We start from the raw sequence: 7556 nt of genomic DNA, 5'->3' as shown, positions 1-7556 counted from the left end.
CAATTTTATGAAGCGATGCGAATACTTTGTGTGTGCCAAAAAGAAGAGTCTTTATTGACTGAATATACTTCAGCATAGATCATGAGAGGACCACGATGCATGCATGTTGTGTTGTGTTGATGCGAGAGCAGACAAAAAGTCCTTCTCTATGACGAAATCTGCAGACATCTTTGTTACAAAGATTGTTCTATGTGACTCGGTTTGTGTACAGCGTCCCTCTTCTCTGCTGTAAACAGTGCAGCGCTTCCGGGTCCTGCTGTATCACTTGTACATTCGTAAAGCGGACGTTCTCACGCAGATGCGCTACGAAGGAACCCGGAAGCAAATTACTTTTATGTTGTTTTTCCGAACGTTTTGAAGATCAAAAGTCCTTGGGTGAACAGCGTTCAATGGAGGGGCATAAATCGCTCAGGTTTCATTAAAAATATTCCGAAGATGAATGAAAGGCTTATGGGTTTAGAACGACATGAGGGTGAGTAATTGATGACACAAATCTTCATTTTTAGGCGACTACAGATGACAATGTTCTGGTAGTGTCCAAAATCAATAAGATGATGCAATAGGATGATACAAAACCCAACCACAAAAGCAGCCTAAAATATTGACTTGCTCACATTAATTATTATTATTTTGTTTTTATCCTTATTTTCTCAAGCTCAAATTAAACTATTCCATGTTCCTCTCTTTTACCAAGTCAAGAATGACTCCAAATACCTTCACACTGACCAATGGCATAAGCAGAATGTAGTCATTTTTATTTAATCATTAGACGATCTTCATCATATAAGCTGACATGAGAACATGTTTTCATACAGTGCGTTACAGAAAATTTTATAAAAGAGAGTAGTAATCACACAGTATAAAATGAGCCCCCCCCTCCCCCCAAAAAAAAAAAAAAAAATTTTTTTACAGCATTACTAAATGAATATACTAAATACACAGACAAAAAATATATATATAAATGGCCATAGTTCAGCGACTCCATTTTTCTAAACATGAATCACTGTCTCTTCTGTAGCAGATCCTCTTTTGTGGATTAATCCAATCACATGCACTTACTAACTCTAAATTATTTACTCTCTTGTCTGAATATTGAAGTGATGTACAAAAAAAAAGTGTGTTAATTCTCCTCACTTCAAGTTTAAAACCTATGTGTCTCAAATCTTCAGCGTCCACGTTGCTGGTGAAAAGTCCTGTGTTCCAGCAATAATTACTAATGGTTTAGCATTAAAATGTTACCGTCGTCATCGTTCACTCATGTTCGTTGCTGAACCAGACCTTTCTGAGGAAGGAGTTTTATGAATGTGGACATTTTAAATGAACACACTTGCTGTAAAAGCAAAGTGTTCTGACAAGTCAGCATGGAAAACCTGTAATATTAACCTTTTGTTGCTACTAAAGACAACATTATCGCCTGTTTGGGGTTTTGAAGAGGTTATGGACGATTTGGCTTTCCATACTGTTGCTCCACGTCAGACCGCACGCGCGCGTTTATTCTGAATCTGCGCGGCCACACGAGGTTGCTCTGGGGGAAAAAAAAAAAAATCAAGTGGATCTTAAGTACAGTTGATTTCATTGGGCGTGAATTTAATAGGTCAGAGGTCTGTTGCCTAGGCAACAGTAGCAACTGCTCTCGTGCCTACTTACATAATCTTACATAATATCTAACTAATAGACTAATAACACTACAAAACTGCAAGGGCACTGGAACACTAAACGCACGTGACGTTTACAGATGACGTCACGAACGTTATCAAGAGCATTATGGGTAATAATAATGAATCATAATTTGATAGTCGTCATTTTATCTTCGAGAGATCATACAGTGCCCTCCATTAATATTGGCACCCTTGGTAAATATGGGCAATGAAGGCTGTGAAAAATGTTATTTATTGTTTAACCTTTTGATCTTTTGTTCAAAAAAATTCACAAAAATACTCTGCTCTCATGGATATCAAACAATTGCAAACACACCACAGGTTTATTAAAAAACAACAACAACAAATCTTTGTTAAATATAGGTGTGCAACAATTATTGAAATCATATGAGAAAAATATATTTGAAGTATATTCCCACTGATATGTTAGTTTAGTTTTTAGTGACTAGGAACAGGAAATTGTTCAACCTGGTCTTCCTGTTTCACCGGGGTATAAATATGAGGTAACGCATAAGCAGAGTTGGGTGTAACGCATTACAAAGTAACGAATTACTGTAATCTAATGACTTTTTCTGATAACGCAGTAATGTAGTGCATTACATTTTAAATTGATGTAATTTGATTACAGTTACTGTTGTCAATAAAATTACGTTACTTGCAATACAAATTTATTGTTAAGAAAACAATATTAACTAAAATGCTTTTTTTCTCTAGAGCCACTTGGAGAGGTTTGACATTACGTAACTGAACGTCAGTAAAAGAGCAGCCTGTAATTTTATATCTTCATTGAACAGAGGCGAGACCAATCAGACAGGGTTATAGGAAAATACATGGAAACACTCGTGTCTTATTGGTTGACGGGTCTCAATTCTGCCAAACGCTAGCTCACAGTCAATGTGAGGAAAAATGGATATACGCCGATTTTTTTTTTAAAACCAGTAAAGGGGTTGAAAATGAAACAGTTACATTCTCTGATGCTGAGCAGGAAAACAAGGTGTGTAAATGTCTATATGAGTTCCAGTTTACATGAACATAATCTGAGCAGAGCATAAGGAAACATAATGTATATTGCATGGCACTGTAGCAGCTAAACCCATACAGTGATAGCTTAGCTGTGCCTCCCCTTGGCTAACGACACCAAATTGTTGTGTTTGTTTTGTTATTTATTTAAAATGATCGTTTTATATAAAAGTTAATTTGCTTTTGTTGTGTAGTAGCTCGCGGTCGCTTGTTTTTCGCTTTCGCTGCCATTAGCGTTAAGTGTGTAAAAGCCACACCCCTAAAATTTATGTGCGGCTAGATTAACGGTGCTTTCAGGAAGAGTAGCTGCTTAACTGCAGTAAACTAACCTAGAAAAGTTTTATATTTTATCGGTCTGGTAGTCCTACAAGCAGTGACAACACCAGAGGCAAATTTTATGATAAATCCAACCTTTTCTGATCATGTCATTTATTGATGCACGCTAAACTTACTGAAAGAACTGTGAGTTTCACTTTGTAGTGTATTTTTGTAGATTTGATAGGTTTTGAAAATAATGTGAAAATAAAGTAATTAGTAATCTGATTACTTTTTACATGCAGTAATCAGTAATGTAATCAAATTACAATTTGAAGGTAGCAATGAATAATCTGTAGTGGATTACTTTTTTTGAGTAACTTACCCAACAATACTCATAGACCAAATTCCCTTAATCATTCATAACAATGGGTAAGACCAAGGAATATAGCTGTGATGTGCGGCAAAAGGTTGTTGAGCTTCACAAAATGGAAAGTGACTATAAGAAAATAGCACAAGCATTGAAAATGCCCATTTCCACCATCAGGGCAATAACTAAGAAGTTCCAGTCAACTGGAAATGTTATGAATCAACCTGGAATTGGACGTGTGTCTATATCATCTCAACGCTCTGTGAAGAGGACGGTTCGAGTGGACAAAAAATCTCCAAGGATCACAACTGGAGAATCGCAGAAGTTAGTTGCGTCTTGGGGTCAGAAAGTCTCCAAAATTACAATCCGAAGTCAACTATATCACCACATGTTGTTCGGAAGGGTTTCAAGAAAAAAGCCTCTAGGTCTCATCCAAAAAGAAACTCGAGCGTCTTGAGTTTGCCAGACACTACTGGAACGTCAAATGGGATCGGGTTCTATGGTCAGATGAAACCAAAATAGAGCTTTTTGGCAATAAACGCCAGAGGTAATTTTGGTGCACACAGAGAGGTAGCCATATGGAAATGTACCTCATGCCCACGGTTAAATATGGTGGTGGATCTTTAATGTTTTGGAGCTGTTTTTCTGCCAGATGACCTGGACATTTTGTTAGGATACATGGCATCATGGACTCATCAAATATCAACAGATATTAAATGAAAACCTGACTGCCTCTGCCAAAAAGCTTCAAATGGGCCATGGTTGGAACTTCCTGCAGGACAATGATCCAAAACACACATCACAATCAACACAAAAATGGTTTATTAATCACAAAATCAAGGTCCTGCCATGACCATCCCAGTCCCCTGACTCCAATCCATAGAAAACCTGTGGGGTGAACAGGAGAGGAGAGTCCACCAACGTGGACCTCGAAATGTGAAGGATCTGGAGAGAATAAACATCTCCTCGAAGAAAATGCCACCATATTTAGAATTACTTTTTTTTGTGTTTTTTTTTTGTTTTTTTGTTAGATCATTCATGTGGTGTGTCTGCCTGAAGGGTTTCATTCATCTTATAGGCTATTACATCTAATTTCCAATGCTAACAACTTTTAATTTATTAAGGAATGACACATTTTTTCACTAATTTATATTTAAAATTCCACTTGTCATGTTATAGAGAAACTGGAAGGTCCTCTGTCATGAAGACTTTACTATGGTGGAAAGCATTAATCAACGCCTTCTGACCAATCAGATTTGAGAATTCAAAACAGTTCATTTTTTAGTACATGTGGTTAGAGTTGTCTTAATTTTAGACTATCATTTCTTTTCATCGCGAAGTGGACATCTTCCCACTTAATCCTCAGCCATTTAATACACACACACACACACACACACACACACACACACACACACACACACACACACACACACATCTTGTGTATCTTCTGCAGGAAAGCTAATTAGGGAGCAAAACAGATCCATAACAGCATGTGTGCAATGTAATTGTGACTGTGTGGGTTAAACACTGCTATGGCATTGATAAACATTTTCCAATGGAGAACATGGAATAGAGTCTGCAACCAAATTAATTTCCACTCACCGGTGCAGGGATCAATACACTCTAGATGGATTTCCAGCCCTTAAGGCTAAATTTTGTGTGTTTCTGAATTGATTCGCTGCAATTCTAAGTCATGGTCACAAGAGTTATATCATAACACTAAAGTACTTTAAATTATTTTCATAGACAATCAGCAAGAGACTCAAAAGATCTGTGTAATCATGTGAGAGGTGTGTGTGTGTGTGTGTGTGTGTGTGTGTGTGTGTGTGTGTGTGTGTGTGTGTGTGTGTGTGTGTTTTGTGTTTTATTGATTTCCTTAACATAGTGGCTATACCGTATGCCCCATAAAATCTCACAGTGCTGTGTCGAGTCAGAAATCAATGACGTCCCCTTGCTTTCTCAGTAAATTAGCTGATGAAAGCCACAACAAACGAAAGTGCCTTTAGAGCTTTTGGTTACAACCAATTTACCGTCAAGTTCTCTGATGTTTAAATTCCCAGTTGTACGGGAAAAGTGTTTAAGTGCCTACTGAATATCAGATTTCCTCTTCAGACAGAAATAAGGGTGCAGCCCAATCGGATTATCATGGTTTTACTGCAAAGGGAACTTAAATTCTATGGATTCTTGTTTTCATATGCTCAATTTGACATATTTGGTCTAATAAACCATTTTCCACACTTCTATCTTTAGGAATGCGGAAGAGTCATTAGTAGCGTTTCAAAACGTTTGGCGATATAGTGAACAATGGCAACCAATGTACGTGTGGGAAAGAAATGGCTTTTAAGAGGCAGCATATACTGAATGTCTATAGCTAGCATTTCAAAGACTATGATTACTCATAAAAACACTGGTCATAAACTCCTAAAACTTGGGGCTGGAGCCTCTTAATGTCACCCTGCACATTCCCTGATTGTAGCTAACACGCTAATACTAGCTAGCTAGTTTCTTGGTGCTGTGATCTGTCACGTATTTCCCCCTCACGCCGAGTGCTGCACGCCATGCCCCTCAGCATTGTGTTTTTTGTTTACATTGCCACATGTGTGTTTGTTTTGATTCCTGTATTGTTTCCTCCCTTGTCATGTCATTAATTGTCATTGGCTGTGTCATAATTACTCTTATCTGTTCCATGTTTAGTCTCGAATAGTTTGTGTATTTATAGCCCTCGTGTTTCCTTGCTCATTCTGAAGTATACGCTCGGTGTCATTGTGTACTAGTCTATACCAAGCCCTTTAGGTTCATTTGTCTTTCTGGTTTTGATCTCGTTCTCGTTTTGCTCTTGCCTTGTCTTGTTCACATTGTTTGTTCATCGCCTGACCCTCTTACTCTGCACTTCGATTACATTTCTATTTAGTTTGCTTTTATTTTCTAATAAAACCATAGAGTTCCTGCACTTTCGTCGTCAATTGAACCCTGACCTGATCATTAGCAACTGCACCAACTGATACACATAAACAAACCTAGCTAGCCAAGTGTGATAAAAAATTTAGCTAGCTATTTACTGCTTACCTTAATGCCGAACATACCATTCGTCGACTGTTCAGATTTGGTGTCACTCATACATTTCAGTCCCCTACAGTGTTCCAAGTGGCAACTGGAATGCTAATATTCACTATTACTAGATGTAATGATAGTGCAGTGGTAGCTCCATGATTAAGGTGTTGGACTACTGATTGGAAGGTAATGAGTTCAAATCCTTGCACTGCCAATCTGCCATTGCTGGGCCCTTAACTCTCAACTGCTCATTTGTATAAACGGTATAAATGTAAGTCACTCTGGATAAGGGCGTCTTCCAAATGCCATAAATGTAAAAATGACACGGTCGTTGCTAGAATGGTCTGTTGGTCGCCTATTTCAAGCCTGAGAAAGAAGATTAGGATCTGCATTAGAACGCTATAAAAGAAGTAAAACATGTTACAATACAAATAGAGCTAATATACTTGATAGATATAATCATTATATGGTCTGTTATGTATAAAATATTACATGATCCTATGGGTATGCTGTTATAGAAAAAAATAACCAACAATGGGGTGGTGTGATGGACCAAAGTAGATTATGTTCCAATAACACAACATCCTGAAGTGTTTGACAGTGATTTACCAATGCTAAAATTGTTGTTTATTACAGAACGACACATGCATTTTTATAGTTTATAGTTCCATTGAATGTTGTGGAATGTCCATGAAACGATTTTCTGTTAGCACTTACGTCATATCAGCTATAGCTGGCGCTGCTTGTCATGCTACAGCGAGAACTCTATGCTGAAGACTTTCCCATGTTGTGAAATATAAAGTTACAGCTTTACCTCTGACTGTTACAAAGCGCTGACACCAGAGATCCTTCGGAAAACGCTTAATAAACGTCTCCTGACAGAAAACATTTCAACGATTGCACGATTATGTTACATGAACGATATGCTCATGTGGAGTGTCTGTCATACCAGTCCATGTGAAAGCTGTTACTAAAGAAACGACTACGTAGTCGAATCAGTGCTTTAATATAAATCTGTGATTGTCCTTGCAGATGAAACTGCTGTTAGTGCTGCTGTTATAGAAAAGTAATCAACACCTTCTGAACAATCAGACTCGAGAATTCAACAGCACGGTGGTACAATGATATCTTAATAAGGGTTTACTGCCACATTTATATCACACTCCCAGGAGTGGGACATGTGAATGGGACAGCACTCAAAA

Source organism: Ictalurus punctatus, chromosome 16, assembly GCF_001660625.3.
Source record: "Ictalurus punctatus breed USDA103 chromosome 16, Coco_2.0, whole genome shotgun sequence".
Taxonomy (NCBI): domain Eukaryota; kingdom Metazoa; phylum Chordata; class Actinopteri; order Siluriformes; family Ictaluridae; genus Ictalurus; species Ictalurus punctatus.
This window is presented reverse-complemented; position numbering follows the sequence as displayed.